Source organism: Rhipicephalus microplus, unplaced genomic scaffold (genome assembly GCF_043290135.1).
Source record: "Rhipicephalus microplus isolate Deutch F79 unplaced genomic scaffold, USDA_Rmic scaffold_21, whole genome shotgun sequence".
Lineage (NCBI taxonomy): Eukaryota > Metazoa > Arthropoda > Arachnida > Ixodida > Ixodidae > Rhipicephalus > Rhipicephalus microplus.
Window position 1 is genome coordinate 3413104 of NW_027464594.1, and position 27514 is coordinate 3440617.

A 27514-nucleotide genomic window follows, 5' to 3' on the forward strand; every position below is an offset into this window, starting at 1 on the left:
CACAATACCCTCATCTCCCTACATCTTTCTAGCTCTCTCATCTCCACTGTTCAGCAATGCAAAGTTCTTGGCTTCCCTTTGCACGCGACAAAGAACGCGCAGGCCCTACATCACGCTGTGAGGACTTGCCACTCGGTGACTCCCCTCCTGCGACGCGTTGTCACTCGGCAGTCGGGGCTCCACGAGGCTCATGCGTGCCGCGTTGCACATGCACTTGCTCTTAACAAGTTTTTGTACTTTGTACCCTACGTTCATGTCACCCAAACGCAACTCAACACACTCGAAAGAGCTCTATTAGGCCTCTACAAGGCAGCTCTAAACCTCCCTGTCATTAACTCTACCACTAAGCTCTTTGCCACAGGCCTCTTCCATCCATTACGTTCTCTTATTTCTGTGCACCACGACTCTCAGATTGCTCGTCTTTCTCTCACTCGTCAAGGCCAATGGCTATTAGCCCAAGCCGGTATCCCACACATTCCCGTTTCCGTTCCCACCTTGCCTTCTGCCGCTAGCACCGCTGCTTCCAACCTTCGCATCCTTCCCCTCCCATCCAATATGTCTCCCGTTTTTCACGCCGGCCGGCGTCATGCGGCAGCACAGCATCATTCTCCTCCTCTCTCTACACAGAGAGTTGCCTACACGGATGCCTCATACATGGCTCCTCGGGGCTCGTGTGGCTACGTCATCTACCATCCACACCTTTCGCCACCTGACACGCACACCAGCGGGCCATACTTACACCCGCCAAATGTACTTTCGCTCGAGGTCCATTCCATGGTCCACGCCTTGCAGTCATTTTCCTCCCTCCCTTCTCTCCCCTAGTACACGATTTACTCCGACTCTCACGCTGCCATCCGTCACATACAGAACAACACGTTGCCCCCTGCTCTTCAACTGGAGGTCGAGCGAGCGGCCTCTGCTCTTCAACCCTCCACTGTCTTCCTCCGCTGGGTTCCTGCGCATTCGGGTATTAACGGCAATCAGCTAACTCATCAGCTTGCCCGCGATATATTGCACCGGGCACCGTTCATTCTTTGGCCCACACCTTCGGAAGACAGTGAGAGCTCCGCGAATAACGATGGACAGATCTCCTTGCGTCACACTATCAAGGAGGTATATCTCCAGCTCCGGCTCGATAAGCGTCTTTACCCTCCCCCTCATCCATCACTCACTGAGCTCGAGGCTCGAACTCTACAGCACATCCAAATGAACTGCCTGATAACCCCCTCTCGCATTTTTCTTTATAAATATACGTCTAACCACTACTGTCCTAATTGCCCCTCCCCATACGCTGACCTGTCGCACTACACTGCCTGTTTTACTGCCCAACTGCTCAGCAATCCAGCTATTGCCCTCCCCCATCCCTTTCCATCACCTCCTGGCTCGACTGGATCGGCGCCGAAGGGGAATAACAGCGTCGACTGGTCGCACAGGCGGTCGAAATGCTCGGCCTGTAAATTGTGGCTGAATAAAAGTCTATTACTACTACTACTATCTTGCGATAGTAAATACATAGCCGAGTACGTCCTTCGGCGTTCTTTCCCGCTAAGAAGACCGGTGCAGCATAGAGCGACAACGAAGGCCTCACAATGCATTGCTTAATGAGGGTGTCCACTTGCTTCTAATTTTCGATTTGTCGGCCTGTGAACTTCTGTATCGTGCTCATTGAATGGGGACATCATTGATAAGTGTAATACTACATTGCTCAGTAGTGATGCATTCAATATCTGTCTGGTATTTCAAGAACATCTTGTCATGCTTATTTAAAATAGAGTCGAGCGCCGCTGATTCATGGTCGGGCAAGCTTTCTGAATTCAGGGCTCTCATTGGCGGTGCATTAGTGGTGTTCATTTCATTGTGCTTCGACAGGTTCAAATTTTCCCGTTCTAGTGTTACTGGCTTGCTTTCTACATTTACAGAATGATTGAAGTATGAAGTGCTGTCTAGGAAGAGAGAGGTAGAGAAAAAGGAAGGCCGGGAGTTTAGCCAGATATTGGCATCCGGTTTGCTACCCAGCACTGAGGGTGGGAAAACGCACGTGCACTCATGAGAAGACGAAAACACATACAACCATTCAAAAAGAGTGGTCAATCGCAAAATGTGCAGTGGCGCTTTCAGGGATTTCTTCTGTGAAGTTGCATCTTGTCGATATTGTAATCTTTCCTCCGACATAGGTTTATTATCTAAGTTGCCGAGTTACTTGCGAAGGCAGAGTCGTTGTCTACTTTACTCTAGGCAGTCACAAAGGATATGTCGGATGGTTTCTTCTTTGTCCCAGTGGCCACAGGCTGTACTGTCGGCCGTCCTAATGCGGAAAGCGTAGGCGCTGGTAACCACAACGCCCAACCACAGCCTACATGAAAGGGTCTGCTCTGCTCGGCAAAGCCTGGACGGGACTTGATGACTTATCGTAGGGTCAAGCGAGTATAGTCTGGCATGCTTGAAGTGCGGCTGATTCCATTGGGACGTGGTTTGCTGGCGAGCAAGCCAGCGGAGCTTTCGTGCAGCATCTGTCCTAAAAAGTGGTATTTGCAGTTCATGGTCTTCTGCGTGTTCTGAGCGGACAGCTTTATCAGCCCGTTCATTGCCGATGATTCCGCAGTGACTGGGTAAACACTGAAATGTAATTTGGTGCCCTTTCTCAGTCAGGTGGTGTATAACCTCTGCTATCTCTAGTACTATAGCTGCCCATGCAGTCCATGGCGTAAGGCTGATAGTAGAGACTGCAGTGCCGCCTTCGACTCGGAGAAAATAGTCAACTTGCGTGTAGGTTGATTAATGACAAATGGTAACGTGGTACGAATTCTGCTACCATTGATGTTTTCGAGTGGGGTGTCTTGAATTTAATCGTTGTGACCAACCTTGGTATCACGACTGCTCCACTTGAGCTGTTCGTCCGAACCAATCCGTCAGTGTGTGTATGTATAGAGTCTTGGTATTTTTTTTATACAAGCGAAGCAGTGTGAGCTGCGTAAGTGCCGGCAACAACAAATCGGCTTTTTTAAATGTCAGGTATAGTAATAATAACAACTAGTTGAGCGAGGCGACATGGCGGAGTCACAGGTCTAGCGACAGGAGAGAACAAAGTTTGGATCGACTCAAAATGTGAGGTCATTGTTTTGCAGTAAGATGTGCGTGGTTGGTGCACTGGTAGAGAGGCTAGATGATGGCGAGGAGTTCGAGAAAGGTGTCTTATATGTGTCCTCAGCACTTGAACACCAACGTTGGTCTTGATGACGTGGTCCCTTGTGATTGCGATAGTTGCCGCTGTTGACGCACTTTGGGGCAAGCCTAGACAAATACGGAGAGCTTGCGCCTGGACACTTTGAAGCAATCGTATGCTTGTTTTACTTGCTTTGGTTAACGCAGATAGGCTGTACCGAATGAATCCAAGGAAGAGAACCCTGTATAATCACAACATAGCGGCTGTGAACATACCCAGTCTTTCCAGTGAAGAACTTGAACAAATGGGAGATGGCTGTCAACCGCCTTTTTATGTATGATACATGTGGGCTCCATGAAAGGTCTCTGTCAATTATAACACATAGGAGCGTGTTCATGGACTTTCTTTGTGACATTAACAAAATGCAATTGAATGTTTACGTGGCCCAAAGTTTGAATGCTTGAAGTCACTGCACCATAATGCTGGAGTCGCTCATCAACTAAAGCTTCAGCTGTTTGTACGCATCTTCACTGATACAAGTGATTGTTGCTCCTCTATCAAGAATTGAAGTTACCAGCCTTCCGTTGATGATAGCATCAGAATGTATTAATAGGGAGCTTTGGAATAGCGTTAGCAGGCATTGCGGGCGTTTCGGACGCCATATGAGTTTTAGGATGGCGTTTGCTCCTAGCTTAAACACCAGTGCTGTACCATATATTACATACAGCATAGCGAATAGCTACACCATAGCTTGGACGCTAGCGCTTTTCAGGCCTTGTGGGCCGCACGTGCCGCACGTGCCGCACGCTTGTTTGAATTTTCTGTAGGCTGACCACAAGTACGAACAGCGGCTTGCATTACTGCGCATGTACAGTGGCAGCGACCACACCACAAGGGCTTGCGGTGCGCTATTATAAAACTCCCTAATGAAACTCTGGGTTGCTCTCCTCGTTTTCCGGTGTAGTTTCAATAGCGGACACATTTCCGCGGCACAGACATTTGTTGTGCCAATGAAAGTGTCATGGGAAACCAGCAGCTAAGCAATAATTACATTCATTTTGTGAAACACGCAGACGAGAAGTCAATGTTGGCTGCTGAGGTCGGCTGAAGAGACGTGGAGATCTTGATGTAGCACTAAATGAATGAATAACGGAAATTCCGCTCACCCGTATTAAAGATGTCTCGACCCATCAAGCACTCGCGAGCCACTCTGATGACGAGTTGAAAGCAAGTCCCGCGAGCTCTAGTTCCACATCAGGTGGAACACCATCAGTCAGTCCAGATGAGGCGGCACTCTTTAAGGTCGGTAAAACCCAGTTGTTTTCTCTTGTCGAAGTAATTTTTTATTGTCTGCCTTCCCTTTAGCCGTCAGTGCCTGACGAGACGAAAGGCATCTCTGTCAGTCGTAGCAAAGCGATTTCGCATGTCACGCTTTATATCAAACCATGTCTCGTCGTTGCCGAAAATCTCTGTCAAGTACCAGTTGACTGCTTCCTCACAGATGTATTCGCTGAAGTGACAGCCTCAATCGCACTGTGTTATGATGCCTTGGTCACCTTCGTGTTGAAAAGGAGTAGAGGTTTGCCGAACGGGATGTCTTCTGGTGCTATAGTACTTCGGCATGCTAAGCAGAGATTTTGGCCTAGTCATAGCAAGCTGATGAGGTCGATCATGTCTACTTGTGTGACGTTAGAGAACAGATTTGATGTAGATCCTAAATTTTTGGCTTTTGGCTCACACTCACCCGGGCATATTCGCGAAGAATCGGATACCTTAGAAAAAAAAAGAAATATGCTTCCCACATATATTTATCCATTTAGCCTGATGCACGCGCATATATATATATAGAAGAATAACTTCGGTTGCCGCAAGGTTATAAATATGAAAGTAGATGCGCTTTCACATAACAACTGTTTATTGTGCCGACGTTTCGACGGGAACCCCGTCTCTTTCAAGGCATAATAATATTTACACATGTTCCGTGTCTTCTTATAGCCTGTCGAGACAGGAGGGAAGGGGTCCAAAGAAAAGTAAAAAAAGAAAAAAAGAAAGAAAAGATAGAGAGAAAAAAAGAAGAAACAGTGAAACGGGAGGAGGAACATTAAATAAAATATTGAAAATCTAGGAGAAGAAGCAAGACCGACACGGCGTAATTAGAAAGTGGCAGCATCTCAACAGAGTAGGGCAGAGGTAGATGAGCAATGTCATCATTGTCAACAATACCTCCCCCGCACCCACTCTTCCACAAGTGGGCAGTGTGCCACCGTTCTTGTATTTCACCTTTCCGTGTTGCCCGCTGGCGGCTCGTTCCTCTTTGAAGTTTAAGACAAGTTAATGGGGAGAGCTTAAGCGCTTCGAGTGCGTGCTGGTGGCGTCGGGAGGAATGAAAAAGCCAGTGATTGAGGCATGCCGCCATCGATAGTCATTATATGCAATGGCTCCTTGTCAGTGAAGGAACAGAATGTGCGTTTAAAATTTAAGAAGAAAAAAAGAACAGGGGGGGGGGGGGGGGGGCTGTACGACATCCGGAACAGTCACCACACAGTTGCGGCTCACTGGGAAGACATGCGCGCATGTATGAAAAAGTTAACGAAACCACCTAGCTGTCAGCTCCTTGTCAGTGAAGGAACAGAATGTGCGTTAAAGCTTAAAGAAGAAAAAAAAAAGAAAAAAAAGGGGGGGGACTGTATGACATCCGGGACCACTTATCTGTGCGTTCCGGCTGTGATTGATGAGGCAAATCATTTCTATGTTGTCAGATGCATAGGCCAAAAGCTTTGTTAGCGGGTAATATTATTGTCGTAATGAAACCGGACTGATTAGAGAGAAGCGTTTGCGTCTTTCAGTGGTCGTAACGCTGACAGAGTGCCTGGGTGTTCATTTATTCCGTATTTTATCGTGTTAAATTTGTAGATAAAATAAGATTCCCGTTGTTCCCGTTCTCTGATTGTTCGAAAGTTGTTTTCTAGTAGTGTAACCCTGATGTCATCAAAGCTGTGGTCTTTTAATGTGCAGTGTTTTGAAAGTGGAAGGCCTGGCAGAGATCGCACATGTGCCCGATGGTTGTTGAATCTAATTCTAAACAGAGTGTCTGTCTGGCCCACGTATTGCTTGTTACATACCACACATTCCAGGAGGTATATGACGTTGTCTGAGTCACAGTCTAGTGCACCTCTTATCCTGTGCTTTAAATCCGAGTAGTTGCTTTTCGCCACTGTCGTTGTCTGCAAATGTTTGCATACCTCGCATCTGCTTTTTCCGCAAGGGTGACACCCAATTTGAGATTTCACACCTATCTTTTAATTTATTAAATGATCCTTTATATTTTTCGGCCGTCTGTATACAACACAAGGAGGAGAAGTGAAAATGTTGGATAGTCGCACGCTCTGTTCCAATATGGTAAAGTGTTTTCTTAGGACCTTGTTTCTGTTCGGTGGGTTGCTCGTGAAAGTTAATAGCAAGTTTTTGTTGCGGTGTTGGTCGGTGTTTTTCTGGTGGTTGAGAAGAATCCGGCGGTCCAGATTTTCAGCTTTTTTGATGGCGTCATCGATGATAGCTGGCGGGTATTCTTGATTAAGGAGTACTTCGCGCATATGTGTGGTGTTTTTGTGGAAGTCCTCGGTGCGGGAGCAGATTCGTCGGAATCTGTGTGCTTGGGAATAGGGAATGCTGGTCTTGCGATGTCGCGGGTGGCAGCTTTTGAAGTGCAGGTATTGTTGCCTGTCCGTAGGTTTTCTGTATACGCTAGTTATTAACGCACCATCGTCAACTCGAATGAGTACATCAAGAAAGTTTATTTCAGTGTTAGAGTAGGAGTGTGTAAAATAAATGCTGCGGTGTACCTGGTTGAATGCCTGTATGAATTTGAGGAGCTCGTTTTCCGAATGTGTCCAAATTATGAATATATCATCTAAGTACCGTTTATACAATAATAGTTTGATATCACAAGATGAAAGAAAATTGGACTCTATGTGGTGCATGAATATGTTAGCGTAGTTTGGGCCCATTCTTGTACCCATTGCCGTGCCGCTGATTTGAAGGTAGTACTGGTTGTTAAATTCAAAGCTGTTCAATTCGAGTGCAAGTCTTGTGAAGATTTCAATTACTTTTTTGCTTGGATAAGCGACAGGGTTGTGTGTGCCATACGATTCAACAAGCGCCCTTACACCATCGTCATGTGGGATATTTGGGTAAAGTGAGCTAACATCCAATGTTACGAGAAATGCACCGTCTGGAATTTTCACGTCTGCTATTTCCCGAAGGAAGTGGTTTGTATCACGCAAGAAGGACTTATGTGTGGGTGATATGTCTTTGATTAAAGAATCAATATAACTGGAAATGGGTTCCGTTAACGTTCCCGTGCCTGATATAATGGGTCTGCCAGGGTTATTGTCTTTATGAATCTTTGGCAGCATGTAAAAACGACCAGGCGCCAAATGTACCGTAATAAGTGCCTTTTTAAGCTTTGAATCAATGGCGCCTTCACGTGTGAGATCCTCTAGGGTTGTTACAATGATCTTTTTGTGCTCCGTGGTAGGGTCAAAGTCAAGGTGTTTGTAGAATTGTTTGTTATTTAGTTGTCGCTTGCCTTCCTCAATGTAGTCCGATCTATTCAGAACAACAATCGCGTCTCCTTTGTCTGCGTGTTTAATGACGAGATATTCGCAGTTGCTCAACGTGAGTAGTGCCTCTTTTTCTCTTTTCGATATGTTATTCATGCTTGGTTTGTGCACCTTGTACGCATGTATAACATCTTTTTGAACCGCGTCTATATACAGATCTCTATATAGAGATATAGAGATCTCTATATAGACGCGGTTGAAAGAGATGTTATACATGCGTACAAGAAGACACGGAACATGTGTAAATATTATTATGCCTTGAAAATTATTATGCCTCTGGTATCTGCAGCGCACGGTGAAATTTTCTCCTTCAGAGTTAAATTTGTTGGCCTATAAAACCTTTATCTGTCCAAAACTAGAATATGCAGCCACTATATGGGACCCGCACCAACGTTACCTCATTGACAACATAGAAGCCGTCCAAAACCGGGCTATTAGATTTGCTTTCTCTGATTTTTCTTCATACACTAGCGTCACAAATCTCAAGTCGTGTGCGTCCCTCCCTCCCCTCAACAACCGTCGGAAACTAGCAAGGCTGGCATTATTCCCTAGGTTTCATTACTCATTATCACCAAACTCCCACGTCACGCCAAAATCGCATGTATACACTCGCACCATAAACGAACATCAAGTTTCATACCCCCGCCCACGAACTAACACTTTCGCGCAATCCTTTTTTGTTCGGTCAGCCAAAGACTGGAACAATCTTCCCGCTCACGTGGTACAGACCAAAGACCTTGACCAGTTTAAATCGCTGCTTACCGCACCCGGAATTGTGTAATATCCTCATGTCGTTTTTATGGTTCCCGTTTTTCTGACTTTCATTGTTGTCAGTGCAAGCGAAGTAATGGAGCGTTGCCTTCTGACATCATATTGTTTTCTATTTTTACCAAATTTATAGCTACCTAGCTCATTGCCGTTGTTTGTATTCTGACTTGTATGTTTGCACCATTGTACTGCTGTGAAGCGCGGTTATCCAAGCTGTTTAAACTCTGATTGGTCCCAATGTAAAACATGTAGCGTGTCCGGCCATGTAGTTTCTTTTATGCTTCTTCACTCTTTTATTGTTGTAACGGTCTTGTATATAGTTATGTTGGTAGCAGACCTCCCCCTCACCCCTACCCTCGTTTTTTGTTCTAGTCTGTCACTTGTACCACCCCTCATGTAATGCCTCCTTCTAGGAGGCCCTTGAGGTATGAAAATAAATAAATAAGTAAATAAATAAAAAGACGGGGTTCCCGTCGAAACGTCGGCACAATAAACAGTCTTATGTGAAAGCGCATCTACTTTCATATATATATATAAAGAGAGAAAGAGAGAGAGAGAGAGAGAGAGACGAGGAGAAAGTTGGGTGCCCCGCCCTCTCCGGGAATATGAAAACTCTCTGCCCATGTTTATTGTTTGTGATAATGATAACTGGTCTCTCAGCTTCGGAATCGTTGCCGCGTAACTTGTATTTTTTTGTCAGCGGATAACTAACTACAATTATGTCCAACGTTTCGGCCGCATTAACACACACACACACACACGCGCGCGCGCCGTGTTTGCGGTTTTGTACACTCTTTTGCTCCCATGGGACATGAAACAACATGTAACACTGCCTAATTTTCTACAGTGGGCTTCTCCCTATTAATTTTGTTAGAATAGCAAAGACAGCTTTACAGGAACACTCATTTCGTCTTCAAACATGAATTAATGCCTTTTATGGGTGGTCCATCAAGATTATGCTGCTGTTATTCCGGTGACAAAAATAAAGCTGATAATGAAGACACCGATAGGCAAACGAAAAATCGCAATTTTACTTCTGCCTAGGAGGTCGAGTGGAGTATTGCAGTTTTTCGACCCAAAGAGTAGTGCCCGGTACCTCTACATCTCCTGTGCCTCCAACCCAAGTACCGAAAGAGGCCCGAACGCACGCTTCATTCTTTTGTAATGCCCCCTCGTTCTTATTTCACTGCACTCTTGGCAACGGGGATAGTTCTATTTAGGCGCAGTAAAGCAATGTACTTCATCGCAACACGAGCGAGCGCCAACACTGTGTGATTCTGTAGCCTTAGCTTTTAGGAGGCTGGTACGTAGGCGCGACATTTTTTTTTTTTTTTGGGGGGGGGGGGGAGGGGTGCTCTAAGATCTGACGTGGAGGCAGGGGGCAGGCAGATAGGATCGAGTGTATTTTCGCGCTATGCATGCGTTGGCAGAAAAAAAAATCGGGGAGGTGGCAGCACTGGCTCGGCGTGCCACCCCTGTATACGCCACTTGCCCGAGGTGCAACGAGGTACTGGGCTTCCCTCACTGTGACAACGCAATTTAAGCATGTGCTTTGTCCATCGCATCATTTTGCATATTGATGCCCATTACCTGTGTAGCGCCAGGTCCACATAAGAACAGTTAATTGTGGCACGCAATTTACAAATTCTCTTTCAAGCGTGCGGAGTGAGAAAGCTGCATACTTAGGTTCGAAGTTGCGCAACGACGTTGACGAGAAAAATGTCGAAAGGGTTGCTCTAGCAAGAGAAGCGGCAGCAAGAAGCAGAAAACGTAAGCGGCGCACACTGCCGACGCTGCTCTTCCCATTCGTGACTTTGATCAAGACTAAACTCCAATTGTCGGATACGCAACGTATCGGAATGGCCGTGCCTTTACCGCAATGACAAGCCAACAGGACGCGGCTATCTAAGAAGATGACGAGCGTCAAATAAACTCCCGAAATGGCCGCCAACCAGGCCCGTAGCTGGAGGGGGTGCCCCATTGTCCCATCCTTCCATCCTTTAACATTCGAATGGAAGTGTGTGTTTAACCAAGAACAAATAATGAAAATAGGCCTTTATCAAGAGCCACACCCTCCCTTCCAATCCTGCTGAGCAAAATTCCTGGCTACGAGCCTGCCGCCAACTCACAAATTGTGTTACTTTTGCTGATGCACACTGCGTGGCAGGTATGAAGTCAATCCCTTCAGCTATCACAAGGTATCAATTCTGGTAGTAAAGATTGGTCGTCGGGGTGGACACATACCACTAGGTGGCAAGTTGACGAGCTTCGTCATGCGTAAACATTGTAACATTGGTTAGTTAAACAATATAAGGTGTTAATAATTTGACAATCTGAAGCCTGCGTGCCCTAACTTCATTTTATTTTTGGCGGCTTGATGCTCTCACATAGTGTTCTTGACAATGTCTTTTCTATGCTAGTATCCGAGAGAACGACTGAAAGTTGAAAAAGTTTCTTACAGTCTTGTCATTCTTACATAAGTCATCTTATTCTGCACGCCAATGATATTATTTTGTGTTTGATTGGATATTTAAACCATTGATACTCTGCGTTCCCTAAGTTCGTCTAATTTCTTGCCGCTTGGTGCATATATGTAGCTCGGGGGGTCTTGGTGTTGTCGTTGATGCTAGTATCTGAGAGAGTGACTGAAAGTTAAGAAGCGCTGACGTACGTCCGACAATACGAAAACCAGTGGCGCAATTATGTAAAAATTCCAAATCCGGACGGAGGCGGTCTGTCGGTGACGTCAAAAAATGGGCGGTCCGCAGCGGTCGCGAGGATGAAGGGAAGTGAACAGCCAATGAGCGAAATGAAGCCTCGCGTCATCATTTTGACGTGGACTTGGGGACCGTATAGCAAAGTGAAAAGTGTTTTTAACGTGTTGAAAAATGTTTAACTACTATTGATCATCATCAAATTGTGTTGGCACAAGTTTTAAAACGTTTATTAAGAAATACGGCACAATATAAACGTATTTTTCTTGTTATTGTTATGAAATAAAGCTAAATTTAGCGGGACGGTACGTGGTGGCGCTAAATACAACCCCGTTTCAAGCAATTACTGTTTTCATATCTCCTCCACTATACAAACCTAAACAGCGCAACTTTCGAAGTTGTTGGCTCAGTCGAGCGCAATCGTGGCGGAGGTCAACTGTACCAGTAGTCAACAGCAGCAGCGGTTCATCGGCGTTATCCGAGGCTCAGCGCGCGCTGGTGCTCGCCTTTATGGACGAACATCCCCAGCTCGTGGCGAATGCCATCGAGCTGCGGCACGGCGTCACCATCACCGACCGGTGGCGGCTGTGGCAAGAGCTCAGCGACGCGCTGAACTATGAAGTGTTTGCGCAGGAATGACAGGCTTGGTGGCGCAGGCCGGTGCGCGAGGCCCGCCGTGACACCGCCGCCATCAGAGACGCACAAACGTAAGTGACCGTCGAATGGCACGGGCAATATGTTCTGTGACATTAGTGTATATTTTCAGGGGCACTGTATGGGGTTGGCTGCCTGGCTTCCGCGGCCAGGTTCTACAGTTGACTGGGATGACACGCTTCAGTGGCGTTTTTGGTCTCACCTATCAACAGTTAAGCACTCTGCCACCGCAGTATCACGGGTTCCTGAGCGGTGCCATGACAGAGTTTGATATCTGAAGGGGTGCCTTTAGAGTAACCTTGTTAAACGGGAATAAAGCGCACGAGAAAGTAATCAAAAGTGGGTAGGTTTAACTAAAATCTCAGTTTGCAGCCCTTGCAGTACAAGGGGTATTAATTTATCATAAAACACGCAATGACTGCGGGCAAGTGCATGCACTAAAATGGTAATACATGACATCAATGACCACTGAATAGCTGCAGAACATTTCCGCAGATGTTTAGTACTTAAGGTTGCAAAATAGCTAGAGTAACGAATACCCACTTTCTGAAAAATCATACTTACTACACTTTCCAGCAGGCGAATGTTCCCACTGCTGCAGTGGAAATAATGAATGTGGAGGCCACTGAAGCGGCTGTAGATGGCAGTGACACAGTAACACGCAAGCATCTGAGAACTTAGTGCTTTATTGAGTGCAGGACTGGAACCTTGAGCAGGGCGACAAGGTGCTCAAGGTGAGTAGATCCTTTGTTTACATAAGGGGCATAAGCATTCTCCATGTTCTATTATGATGACTGAAACCAACTTGGGCTGTAAACAAGAACCATGCATTGTATTGAGGGCATAGTATCGGGTATCTGCAATGATAAACTGCCGGGCAAAAGGTTAGTTAGCCCTGGGGCTCTTTCATGGTGAGAGATGCATTTGAGGACATTAATAAAGAGCAGTTTCAACAAATGTTTGTAGGTCCACACGAGGAGGGCATAGCTTGTACACAAAGCTTCCCACTTTCAAAGGATGCCATCAGGCCAGTTGATCTTCAACTGAGGGGAAGTTGTTGTGCCCGTTACAATTCTTGGCAGCAGCAGCAGCTTCCAGCCACGAGATGGTTAAGGGTTTACCGGCAGCTCACTTAAACATTTACACCATGATGATTCATCGCAGGTGCTGCGGGAGATGAAAAAATCAACCACCCGCATCGCTCCTGCAGAACGGCGTGTGGCAGCGGCACAGGAGAAAGCGGCAGCGGTGCAGGAGGGCACTGACCATGGCTGAGGGCTTTCTGCGAGAAAGGGATACGTAGTTTAGTTTAATTTTTCGTCATGTGTTCAATGTTTTTTCTTGTCATCATTCATTATAGATTTGTCGGTTTCAATGTGTTTAGGTGCTGCTGTTCATGTTCTGGAGACATATACATAGTTTAGTTTGTTTTTCGCCATGTTTTCAACTTTTTATCATTCATAATTGGTTTAGTGTTTTTGATATGTTTACGTGTTGCTGTTCATGTTCTATTTTATTCATTTTTTGTTTGCATTTAGTACATATTACTAGATTTAGGTTAGCATTTACTTTGTATAAGGAGTGCAGCATTTTTTATGTTCGATATATGCATTTCTCAATGTATGTTCGAGCTGTTCTAGTGGCAGTGTTTTTTACCCACATTTCAAAGGTGTCCAGTCATTCACACGGAGACCACGAGTGTATAGTTGACATTTTCGGTTAATGTTTCTTTGATATTTGTATTGTCCCACTGTGTTTTCTAGCTCACTGTGATTTTTATTCAGCATTACCACATAGTGTAGTAATGTGATATCTTTTTGCATCACACTGTGATATTTTCATTTCAGCACAATGAGGCTAAGATGCAACAACTACATTCCGAATCTTGTTTGGGAGCGCTAAGCTAGTGAGTGGTCATCTCACATCTTGTTTGGGAGCGCTAAGCTAGTAAGTGGTCATCTCGCACAGTTTTACAGAGGAAAATGGTCATCACAGCACATGCCAGCGATTGATTTCATCTAGTTTTCGTTGTAAACGACTCTTTGCGGGAATAAATTTCGAACGTGGTATGGCTTAGGAGCCGCGAGATGGCTGAGGGAATTATTCATGCTGTATGTTATCAAAACAACTCGCCTGTTGTTTGCCGTCTTGGTTTGCATATTTTTTAGCATTGCAGCATGACTGCAGTCGTGAATTCAAATAAATGTTATTTTAACATTCACACAATGTTTAGGACAATGAGCAAAAAAAACAGCACAACTTGACAAGCACAATTGCTCGTCAAGCCTGGCGTGCACAATTGAATGCTTGTAGTCAGTCACTATGACAAGATATGGACTTATGTATCATGTGTTCATACAACATGTTTTTAATGGAATCTCGATTTTTATGCGTTCTGGTGAAAAGAATTTTGAGACGTTGCTGCATTGTTCGCACAATTTTGTGATAGCAACATTCAGCACAGAGTGCCGCTCATATATGCTTGCTCCAATCTAGTCTGTTGTGACTGTGATCGCTATTATGGAAAAGGGTGTTTCTGTTGCATATTTCATGTGCCACTTAAAGAAAATGCAGCATTTTGACATTGCCACCTTGCTTCATTTTGAAGCACAAGTAAGTACTCTGTGTATTCAAATGTGGCAAACACAGCCCTTTCATGTCTAGATGCACTAGAATCAGTGTAAATAAATTATGTGTGGGATATGAAAACATGAAAACTTACCGTTCCTGTGTACTTCAAAAAAGGTCCAAGACAGCGCTGCTGCCGTCTCTGAGCAGCACGTTGCGTGGTGTGAGCATATGGCTCCCCCTTGGCTCTCCATCGTCATCCTCAGCTGGTGGCATGTCCACGACATACTCGTCCAAGGTCCAGTCGCCTGCATGCAACGCAATGTTGTGGAGAGCAAAGCAAGCATAGATGATTTGCGCTGCCCGATCGGGGTTGTAGAGCATCGTTCGAAAGTGCTGCAAGCAGCGGAACTTGCTTTTCAACACGGCGATACACCTTTACACAACATTGTGCATGGATGCGTGCTCCTTGTTGTATCGGCCTTCGGAAGTGTTGCACGGTTGACTGCCAAGGACTGAAATTAGGAGCCATGGCTTGAGGGGATAGCCTGCGTCTCCTGCAATGTAAGCATAAAAGCTGAGTGCTCTGCCCAGATAGTACACATTATTACTTACCAAGCAGATATTCGCCAGGCTGCAGATGTGCAGCTAGGCGTGCACGCAGTGGGTTGTGTTCCCACACCCAGGAGTCGTGGCACGAATCTGGGAATCATGGGTTTATGACAATTATGCGCAGCCATGCTTTGCACATCTGCGATGAGGAGCGATATAAAATAGTACTGCATTTATACTCAGAATAAATCCCTTTTTTCTACGCATATGCAGGAAACAATGCGTACTAGTACAGTCATTGGTACAAGGAGCTTCACTTAGAGGGAAACACAGGGTGTAGCACACTGAGGAGGGGGGAGTGTGGGGGCAACGACCCCACCTCTGCTGTACACATAACTACGACTTCCACTGAATGATCGAAAAGCTACGCGTTGCTCTTGGGAAAAAACACTCGTAAATACCAAAGCCAGCTCGTCCAATTGTGATTGTAAGCACTTTCGTGTTGGAAATACCTCCCTGTCGTGTATATACTTCTGCTACGTCTGCTGCCCATATTACCGATTACCTCTAAAATGCACAATTCAATTGCGTATGCATGCCAGTGCAAAAACGGCAACTGGCTCACGCACAAAACACTTGGCACCTATTATTACCGAGGCCTTGCGAGCCACCATCTAGCTCGCACCCAATTCCCTGCAGGTTCTTTTTCATTCGTTTCATTATTACTTTTTCCAGCTTTGGCGTCACAACTGAACAATTGCTCCGAAGGGCGAGTAATAAACGATCTTAACAGTACTTACGATCATGACGTTAGGACATAATAACCCCTTCTGGACATGAAGCTCGCCGTGTCGGCCAGTATGAATCCCTCTGGCTTGCGAATGGTGACCAACGTGCCATCGGCACACGCCAGCACCCCTGGGATGCAACCGCGTAGCACAAACTCCACCTTTGCCTCATCCTTAGCAGCTGTTGTCAGTAGGAAGTCCGCCACCCTTTTTCTAGCAGCCACGGTAATGATCGCCTCCGTCACCTCGTGGATGGTGTTGCTCACCGCCGACTGAGACATGCCGATGTGTTCCTCGCGACCAATGCTCTTCTGGAAGCTACCGGTGGCGAAAAATCGCAGCGCGCACAACACCTTTCAGGGAATCCCGCATGCTGGAACCCAATAAAGTTTATTCTCTCTCTCTCTCTCTGTGGAAAGGCCACTGGCTCGCTGGCATCCGATGATAGGATCAAGTTCGTGGCACAAGCTACGCACTGTTCGTTTGGACAGACGAAAACATTGCCAGAACTCTTCTTCGCTGAACTCTTCAAATGCATCTTTTACCTCGCGTCGTCACCTCTGCTCGGTTAAAGCTACCGCACAGGCAAGGCGAAGTACCGTGTCAGTGGGAAACGCCATGTTGTCTAAGTGCCCCGGTGCCAAAAAGTCGCGCATTTTTTCCATTTCAATCCAATCCAGGCCACCTTGCAGCCATTTCAATCCATCCGGTTGCTTTCGGACAGTCTCTCCGACCGTTCCATCGCCTTTCTCCGAAAACCGAAAAAAAAAGAGTCACGTGACACTCCAGTCCACGTCACTCATAACGTCACAGCATTCGTCACAGCTTGTATGGGCCAATCGCGTGCGACTCAATGGAAGAGACCGCCTTTGTCCGGATTTGGAACTTTTACATAATTGCGCCACAGGATAACAAGCGCAGAGCACGTGACTCGGCAGGGAAAGTGAGCACCAGCTGATAAGACAACGCAACAGATGCGCCCAATCTATGGCCTAGAGTCACACTCTAGCGCCGACTGTCCGACTCGACGGCGTCGTGCAGCTTTGCTGCCAGAGTGGCCATTTAAAAACGTGTGCTGCAAAAAGAAGTGAGCAAACTGGAAGCACACAAAAACCTTCGGCCAGTTCCATCAAGTTGCATGCAGTTGCGGAAAGGTGCCCGAACCAATAGTTTGTAGAGATCCTCGTCGATGGGCGCCCGCTTTCCTTCAAAGCGGGCTTCGGCGCCGAACTTCCGGTTGTTCCCAGTACTTTTTACGGCGTGCCCTCAAAGCTTCAAACCCTACGGGAGAGTTGAAAGCCACTGGAACTACATCCTCCCAGTCATAGGTGCTAAAACCGCTACCCTGTCGTGGCACGGCATGTCAACCAAGCAGCTCCTTTACGTCTTCGCAACCAAGAAGGTACCACTGGCAGGTTTCCCGGCAATCCAAGCTATGGGTGTCGGCAGGTTGGTCCACAATGTCGCGAGGACATCATAGCTCTCGGGCGACTTGTGTATTGATCCCAATTCATTATGAAGACTTGGAACACTCCCCGATGCATACACTATCAGGCTGCAACGCAACACTATATTTACGGTTTTGTCCTTCAGCGTACGTTCACCGGTGAATTCCTCTCAGTGACGTCGTCAAGAGGGAGCTAGACAAGCTGGAAGCGGAGGGCGTGATTCGTCGAGTGGACATACCCACTGGCTGGTGTGCTGTACTTGTCGTCCCAAAGGTCTCGGGTGGTTATTGGCTGTGCGTACACGACTGGGTTGGGCGAGCAGTGATCCAGCGAGCGTATAGGCGAGTGCACGAAAGGATGTTTTTTATCGTGATTTAACTATTTTGACGGCCTTCAGTGATGTCCAGGAATAACTTCTGCGTTGTTGGCTGCCCCAAAAAACATTAAAAAATTGTCAGCAACGTACCTATACAAGCTTCTGGTGCTGTTTCATATCAAGAATGACTGCGGCGGTGAATTTCGGCAGTCCGACGCAGAAGGAAAGCAATGGCGCTTTGTCTACTGCAGTGTTTCAACGAATAACGTTTTTTTTTAGTTCTCAATTTACGTCACTATGTCTTCAACGAACGCTACGTTTCCACTTGGTCGCGTCATGTGCGTTATGAACGCTACAATAAACATAAGGCTGTCGTTACGAATGAGACGCGACGCCTTTCTTCAAAAACAAATGGCGCGAAGTCCAACGCCAAAGCATGTGGAACAGATGACGTCCTTTTTAAAAAAGCGCTGTGCACAACGGTCTCGCGTGTGCTGCACGGAATCGGCTGCATCCTACCTATTGATGGTACTAAAATGCTAGAATTCTTCTAGAATTTTTCGATGAAGAAGGTTCGCTTTGCGCTAACCGCTACTATATGCGTGTTTGTTGTCCAACTGTACAACATCGCACGTATGTGAATTCGAGGCTTTTCGCAGAGCATTCAACCTACTTTTGTATCCTTCGTAACGTGACTTCATGCCAACAGGAAACACCCGAATTTTAGACCTTGATGCCTCGCACTAAGCAGCGAGCGCAACTTTAGTGCTGCAGCGTATACGTAATGTAGGAACGACGCACCCGATGGAAGCCCGAATCGATGGACAATCTTATGTTTCTGCATGATAACTTGTGAATGGTTTTGCACTCAGTTTCGACTTTTATCAACAATTGAAAAAAAAAGCTACAGGGACGTACGGCCCGCTGTTTTCATAATAAATGCATTTCCATTTTTGTGTAGCCATGTGCGTCACTCACCGAGAAAGGACCGGTCTGGTCGGGCTGGGCCTTGGCAATGAATCACCGGGCCAGGCCTGGGCGGGCCGTCCTGTATACATCATTGGGCCGGGCTGGCCTGCCTCCGGCAAGCGTCGGCCCCGGACCGGGCCACGAAATAATGGCCCGTGCACATCTCTTCAACCTTCTCTTTATATTCGCCTCAGAGGGTGGGGCACGAAATCGGCCCCGTATATTGCTGTAATGGGGTAGGGTATGGTTTATTTCGCTACATCTCGCAGTTCACTGTAGAAACTGTTCAGGATTATAATAACTGTTCAGGCAAAACATCCCGAAAACAAGATATGAATATGAGGGATGCCATTATTTCAGAAATTTTGACCACCTGAGAAATCTTTCACGCTTATCCAAATACACGGGTCTCCAGCAGTTTCCCTTCCATCGAAAATGCGGCCGCGGCAGCCGGCATTCGCTGCCGTGTCAGCAACGGAGCACCGTAACCCCCAGACCACCACGACGGGCACCATGACCACCAGCCACCGCTGCAGAAACCCCAGATGCCTGCTTGTGGATTCACAGTGCAGCGTTTTATAGGAAGAAGCTCAACGCAGACGACACGGGAAATATATTGAGGCGACGAAGATCGCTGCCGTGGTGCACACGTGCTTGTGCGTGCCTTCAAACGAGCCGTCAAGAAAATATTTAGACGTTTTAAATGCAATGGTAAGCGTGACTAGAGGAGATGGTTTATGGAGTTTGGCCTGGTTATCTTGTGAATACTTATTTTGTTGTACTTTGACGTTGTATTTCACTGCACATCTGGCACGTGTACCGCCGATGTTTAAAAACCTTATCTCGTACACATGCGACTACGTGCGTTACTTCCCTTTTCCTATAATTTTACTTGTACTGCTTCGTAAATGAATCATATGGACGAACGTGTCCTCTATACAGGCTTCACAATGAACACGTAGTATCACGGTAATATTACGTGGTATAAGCATACGTTGCCATCTTGCATCAGAGCATGTGATTATCGTAAGGATTTGGTGGTTTAATGCTGCCCACCCTGTAGAAAAGGCACACACATTTCTTCGCGCATTCCCTTAGAATCACGGGGCGGGGGCACGGCAGCTTCGAAAATATTTCTCGCACATACCTGCACGTGGTTTTAAGCGTACTACTGATTACACATATTGCAGCCATATGCGAAAGCTTCACTGACACAAACCACTTTCAAATTAATCGACTACATTGTAGAAGTTGACAATTTAGTCTTCTCGAGCAACATTATAGAAAAACGTATGAACCAAGAGGCTGAAGTATGCATAGAAAGAGAGAATATCGCTATTGTGTTAGAGTCTTCAGGGTGAAGCTTAACCAAAAATTTTTTTTTCACGAGGGTTTGTCATCAGCCTTGTGCTACGTCACTGAGCCCACACAATCAGTTAGGAGGTTATTGTAATATGTTCAATAAGTATAATTATGCATTCGAAACACAGGTGCTCATTGGTACCAGATGTGCACGGCTCTAAACACACCTGAAGTCGGTTGAGATGTATGTGTTAGCCAATTCAAGTGTTGTTTAAACGATGGTATTATATTACATGCCCGATTGCTCTTGACGTGAGACATGCGAGAACAGCACTGTCCCCGTGCTTACGCATAATTGTTTTGTCCTATCGATACCTCATGGCAAGGTTTGGGACAACTTATCAATCTTTGATGATCAGAGAGCGACCTAAAAAGATTCAATTGAGATTGTATTCCCCGTACCCCTTATGTATGAATAATTGAAAAAGTACTTGGCCATGACGTTCTAAAGCGAGTAATACTCCTGTCACATGACCACCACAGAACACTCCAACGTAAAACTACTCTACGGAGTTCTGCAGAGATGGACTTACGCCCACGTGAAACGGCTATTTTACAAGCTTTGGACAGATGCCGCAGAGGACCATTAGGCTCTATGTCACCTTCTGCAGATTCCTGATTTCGTATCTCATCCGCCTGAAAACATTTTCAATCACCCTTGTAATTATATCAACTATAATTTATGCACATCGAAAAAAAGAAAAAAATGTTTTGGTTTTTACCACAGACACATGCAAGCATGATTGTAGTTACGTCGACAGGAGTGGTGGCAACACTGTATATTCGTATTCGTGCGCGTTTTCTCTGCGTACGCCAATTTTCGACCCCACTGCAAATTCTTGACGAGCTCTTTGGAGTTACGGTACCGCACAAAGACCTTTACAACATCGGATGAGCACAGGTGTCGCATTCAGTACATGACGCCCTTGCTGCGGATGGGTCTCACGACAGCTCGCATGTAGTGATGGTGCGACTACCGGGTTCGACGAAAGACGAACAAAATCTGCGTCAACCACTGCTATGAATTCTGGCGGTGTTGAAGTATAGATTGAGGAGGACAACAATACGAAGCGATTGAGTTGCACAGGTGTGAACTCGATTGTGTGCACGGATAGAATGGCTGGCAGGTACTCGGGAAAACTTTTTCAAAATGGCAACGCGACAGCTTTTGACCTGGCATGGTGGGGAGATTATGTACGCTTGTGCAAGTAATTTTGTTTCGTTCACCACATATTATGAGCGGATAATACAGTGAAGTACCTCCTAATATTGTATAAGTTCATTATTGTTTTTTGTACGCGGGTGCTTGGTGACTCCAGTTATTCCGCAACAACTGATTGCTGGGGACGAGACTACTTCGTTCCGCCTCAAGCGAAGATCAACGAACTTCCTTTGCAAAAAGTTCCGATTAAGTTCCTTGATGTGCATTTCCCATGGAGGCGGAAATGTTGTAGGCCCGTGTGCTCAGATTTGGGTGCACACTAAAGAACCCCAGGTGGTCGAAATTTTCGGAGCCCTGCACTACCGCGTCTCTCATAATCTGATGGTAGTTTTGGGACGTTAAACTCCACATATAAACTTCCTTGACGTAATGAAGACTATGTGACCCGGACAGTACCGCCGCTGTCGTAAAGACGAGAGTTGAACGGAATTCGCTGGTGCGAGTGTGACAGGGGTATAATTTGTCCTCGAACACGAACCGTAACACTTCCAGCCTCTTTTTTTTTTCGTCGGGCTGCCAAAAACTGGAACTACGTGCCTGACTATGCTCCGGCTGTATCAAGTGATTACTAATTTCTGAACATGCTGCAAACCTGCACAACGCCATAACACCTGCTTTTGTTGTTCCAATATGTTAACAATGTACCCCTTTTGTTAGCCTCAAATGGAGTCTCTATTGTGATAAAACAAAACGAAATTAAAAGAACACGTGAATGTCACCTATCGTTGAAACGTTCCACTTCAAGCTGCATACGGGAACCTTGCGTGTGAAGACGTGAATGGAAGACAGAGGAACCTATGTATTATGGGGAAGCAGTTTTAGTGCAGTAAATCTGAATCTCTCGAACATGTTCTTGCTAATCTTAGCAATGCCACAAATTGAGGGACACATCATAGAAAATCCTAAATATATGTATCCCTTTTAATCAACACAGAATTCGCTTTTGGGTGTTTGAAAGTTATGTGAAGCATTTGTATGTTATCTTTTAACTTTCTGCATTCCGTGCAATAAAGCATGTTAGCATATAGACGCTGTGATGTAGAAGTTCCAGCTGTTCATGACTGTTTCGTGAAAATTGTTACATTTGAGAAAATTTTTATAAGAGGACTGACTGGGATGACGATGCCATATCGTTGATGCATTAACACGCACGAAACGGGTATGATATGATATCGTTAGACTATCTTTACCTGTAGTACGGAAGGCAATAAAGAGATAAAATATAGTAAAGTTTTAGCTCTTGCGATTCAAGAAGTTTGTGTCAGAATGCTGATCCTCTCCCTTATTAACAATAAAGTCGTCGCACAATGCGAATAGCGTAACGAGTGGACTGTCCAATCAACACAGAATTCGCTTTTGGGTGTTTGAAAGTTATGTGAAGCATTTGTATGTTATCTTTTAACTTTCTGCATTCCGTGCAATAAAGCATGTTAGCATATAGACGCTGTGATGTAGAAGTTCCAGCTGTTCATGACTGTTTCGTGAAAATTGTTACATTTGAGAAAATTTTTATAAGAGGACTGACTGGGATGACGATGCCATATCGTTGATGCATTAACACGCACGAAACGGGTATGATATGATATCGTTAGACTATCTTTACCTGTAGTACGGAAGGCAATAAAGAGATAAAATATAGTAAAGTTTTAGCTCTTGTGATTCAAGAAGTTTGTGTCAGAATGCTGATCCTTTCCCTTATTAACAATAAAGTCGTCGCACAATGCGAATAGCGTAACGAGTGGACTGTCCAATGCTCCAACTCATTACATACGCTTGATCTTCTTCCCCTATTACCTGGGGCGCATAGAAAAACATTTTCTGTGGAGGCGAAAATGCTGTAGGCATGTGTGCTCAGACTTGGGTGCACGTTAAAGAACCCCCGGTGGTCAAGATTTCCGGAGCCTTTCACTACGGCGTCTCTCATGGTGGTTTTGGGACGTTAAACCTCTCATATCAATCAAATATCACCCACTTCAGCCTTAATTCATTGTCGTCAGCCACTGCATGAACAGTTGGCACAAAATTCTTTGCAAGTGTTTAGCGCAAGAAAAGCTTCTCGGAAGAATCATAAAAAATATGGCATTGCGAATGCCGGCCTCCTACTAAACAACTTTACTATAATGCCATAGTAGGCATGAGTTTTTTGAAAAGGCTCTTAAAGGCCGCTGTTCTAGGTTTCGCTGTGACTGTGCGGCACCTCCCACGCTGGTCTGGCATTTTTTTAGTCACGCGACCAGTCGTGTGTCATAACGTAGTAATTAGTTATTGCATTCCACGCTGAACTAATCGACGCAAGTTTTGCGTGATCGAAGTATAACACGAAGAAGACGAAGCAAATCGTGTCACTGTTAAAGAACACTGAAACACTTTTTCAAGTAACCATGAAACGGATTTACTAAAAAAGCTTATTGCCTCACGAACTCAACGCCGCTAAAATTGAAGAATCCATCTAGTAAGAGCGGAGTTATAGTGACTTGTCACACGCTGCAATCGCATTCTCTCTTTAGTCGTCCTAATGAAAGTGCTGGAGGCTAACAGGGTGGGATGGCATGGGCAAAGACAATACACCACGCGCACCCCGTGACCTTGAGCATTATTCATCCCTTTTTTCTTCGGAAGTGCGGCTTTTTCAGGGTGATCACGCACGCACGCGTGGACAAGTCAGGGCCTCCCACGGCGATCCTTGTAATGACCGAGTGCGCCATGTTCAAGTCAGCCAATGGCTAATAGATGGCTTTATACGAGTGATTTTAAGGGCGAAGCTCCTGAGGGCGTTGGTCTGCCCATCCTCCGTCGTTGTCGTACGTAGCCACCGGGATGCGAGATGGGCGATGGCGGTATTTAAAGTGTTCACTAGATGGAGGCACGGACGAACGCATAAACGGACGGAGAGACAGATTTGCAGACAGACGGACGGATTGATGGAGTCGTGGAGCGGGTATGTGCCACAGGGGATGCGAGATGGCGGTACTTGGAGTGTTCATTAGATGGACGCGCGGACGGATGGACAGACGGGCTAGAAGACGGACGGACGCGCAGAGGTACGGACGGATGAACGCACCGACTGATGGACGGATGCATGAATGGACACATGGATGGTCGCGCCGACAGGTGGAAGCAAAAACGAACAGACGGACGGAAGCATGGACGGGCTGACAGACGCTTCACCCCACTCATTATCAAGCACTCCGTATATGTGCTGTAATTTTATTAGTTTTTTCCGTCATTTGTCGAGAAAAGAGGAAGCAATTTTCAGCTGACTTGAATATTTCATTGTGAATTCCAGGCCGCGTGCTGTGCTATAATATTTGGCTCACGGGTTCTGGCGAAAGCCTCTGCTACCGATCAGCAGCGTTTTCTGACCATGCACTAAAAGGGCTGCAGGGCCCCTTTAACAATGATGAAAATTTCGGTTCAGACTATTCGGCGCAACAAAAAGCTTATTGAGCTCATTTTTTTCATAAATTTTCATCTTCCGCATTACTCAGTAAACGCCCCCCCCCCCCCCGTCAAAAAAAAAAAGATTCTGCGATTTTTTAAATATGTTAGTCAACGGTATCCTTTGACCCAGAAGTTTGAATAACTCGTTTTTTTTTTGTGCCAGACATGTTGAATGGAATTCTCAGACTCATCAAAGCCCTCCAATGGGTTTTGAGTTGGGGTGCCGGATATTGGGTCCGCAGTATTACTTCATCGAGTTTCCAACGCCAGTTTCCACCCCCCATGACTTTCCATAGGTGGCTGGCCCGTCGTGGTGGGGAAGGCACAAAGCAAATGAAGAACACGAATATTATAATGATATACTGACACACAATCTACGATAGCCATCAGTGCAATCATCCGATAAACACAGGCGAAATAGCCAGCCACTATCTTCATTGTGTCTCTTACCCTATGCACCGGGTGTGCTACCACGCATGCTAAGGCTAGTTCGCTGTGGGCTGCGGAGCCAACTAGGATCACAAACACCCACCGGCAGCGTAGATCTTAATCCATGTACTGCCTCCCATCACCACAGTCAATGTCGCATTGCTTGACCACGGCGTGGTTGATAGAAGATGTCTTTTGGCTTGTTTTAAACATTTAACGTGATATTGCACCATATAGGGTTGTGGCATACGTTACATTTTCGCAGCCTTTCTTGATATTTGAAATTCGGCGATCTATAAGTCTAACTATGTTGGTGCGATATATAAGAGCGCTTCTGGGATGCTAAGCTGGTGGTTTCTGCGAATTTGTCTACAGCCTCCAATCGTAGTCGAAAGTTCGTCGTGGGCCTATCATTACCGATGGTGAATGGCTAGCTACCAACGAATAATTTTGTTACGGTGAGAAGTATTTATTTTACAGGTGGAGGTGTTAGTTAGATTGTCGCAGGACGCTTAGCCCAGCGAGATTCCAATTTCACTTCCTCCTTCTCCTCTGCCCTTCGTCCACAGTACGGCATCAATACCTATGAAAGAAAGGCTTAGTGCATTTGAAATATTTATTACTTATCCGTAATGCCTGTTGACGTCGAACATGGTGTGCGTGACGGTTGCTAGACGAAACGTTTTGTAGGTATAGTAAACTTGGAGGAGGAAAAAGTTGAGCCTTTGACTGGAAGTTAAGGCGTGTGGACCAGGACGCAAAGCGAGATTACCGAAGTACGCAAACGCCAACCATCAAGTGAAAGGGTGGACTTTGGCGGAAAGTGAGACAGATTGAAAATTGTGCACGCATACTCATTAACGACAGCACCGCACCATTCAGTTGCCGTCCATACGGGAACTGTTAGTCTGTTTAGGCATTATCTGTTCCCAATGGAAGTTATTCCAAGGCAACAGTTCATGTTTGCGCTTCCACCATTACTAGGGCAAAAGCCTCAGACACCTAATCAGACACGAAAAGTGGTTCAACAAACTCTTGTTGTAGTACTTAAGCCCACCGGTGTACAACAGGAGACACCCGACAGCATTATCTCCGGTTGATATGACAAATACGTTTATTTTATAAGGCAAATGTTTATTGCTGCGCCGGTTATCTCTTGTCATTTGAGAGAAATCTCTATGGGGCGCTTTGTTGCAATCTTCATCTGGAAATTCACAAAGGTTTGGTCGCCGAGCAAAAAGAAATGACTGAAGCCATCGTATCAGGTAAAATGTTCGCTAAATTGACCGGCAAGAATACTTGAGTAATAGCGTGCGAACTGTCACAAAGAAAAGAAAAAAAAAAAACAACACCTGCATACATTTACCACACACGCAGATGAAAAAAACACAGACCCTTTTGATTAATCAGCCTGAAAAGATTGTTTTCTTTTATATATTCAAAACGTCGTAATATAAATCCCCATATTTGTGGCGAAACCTTCAGGAAGCGATGTGCATTAGCGGAGCACTCAATGATGCAAAAAATATTAGAAGGCGAAGAACACCTTACAGGCCTTATGTTTTTTTGGAGGGGGGGGGGGATGTCGGAATAGTGTGCGAAAGTTGATTAACTGATCAGACAATAACACTCCCGTTCAAGAAAAAAATACCCCGTTGGCATCATGCGCATTAGGCTAATGTGCACTTGGCGGAGCATCTACCTAATGTGGGGGCACCGCAGAGAAGACCGCTTAAAGTTGAGGGGAAGGCCCACTACAACCGGAACCAAACACTCGAGTGGGTCAAAATTTTTTCCTGCACGCTTTAGACAACACCAAAGTACTTACCGTATCAATCACTTATTTAATGCTTAGTTAATAAACAGTGTTTTTCTCAATGAACGTCCACAATTTTTCTGCTCAGATTCGTGAGCGGGCTGAAATATTTCGAAATAGAAAGTGGTGGAAAACCTCGCATGCACAATACTGATGTGAAAAGGGGGTACGAAGTCGAAATGAAATTTTCAATCACATGTTTTAACAAGGAAACAGAGTATTGCACTTCATGCGAGATTTACACAGGCAGGGGCACTGAAAAAACATTTTTGCGCCGTATCACTTCTTGCAAAATGCTTATTGCGTTCAATGGCAAACTTTTTACAGCGGAAGCTGCTATGAGCTCAAAAACAAGGGCGGCGTGCGGTGCCGTAGTTGTCCGCCATCGCTGCCGGTGGCCGCAACGACTTTCGCACTGTCGAAATACTTAGTAAATGAAAAACACCAAGGACCAAAAGGGATACAAAGCCGGGTCCCCGGCATGTCACCCCAGTATTCTACCACTGAGTCACGCGATTTTTTATTCTCTCCTGTTGAACTTCACACACGGGGGGCAAAGATAAATATATTACAATACGTGGCAGAACAATTACAATGGCCGTTCAAGCACTGCGAAAACGCATCACACCTTGCAATTCCTTCTTAGTGAGCAGGCCTTCTATCCTTTCCAACCATGAAGCAA

The 27514-nt window shown here is 45.7% G+C and overlaps 1 long non-coding RNA gene across 1 annotated transcript; it reads right to left on the reverse strand.

Moving 5' to 3' along the window:
* Nucleotides 1–12591: 12591 nt before the first annotated feature.
* Nucleotides 12592–15674, reverse strand: LOC142785353 (uncharacterized). Its single transcript, XR_012888932.1, has 3 exons — nucleotides 15105–15674; nucleotides 14644–15046; nucleotides 12592–13203 (listed from the first exon to the last, which is right to left on the reverse strand). It is a non-coding gene; the product is annotated as an uncharacterized LOC142785353 (long non-coding RNA).
* Nucleotides 15675–27514: the final 11840 nt, after the last annotated feature.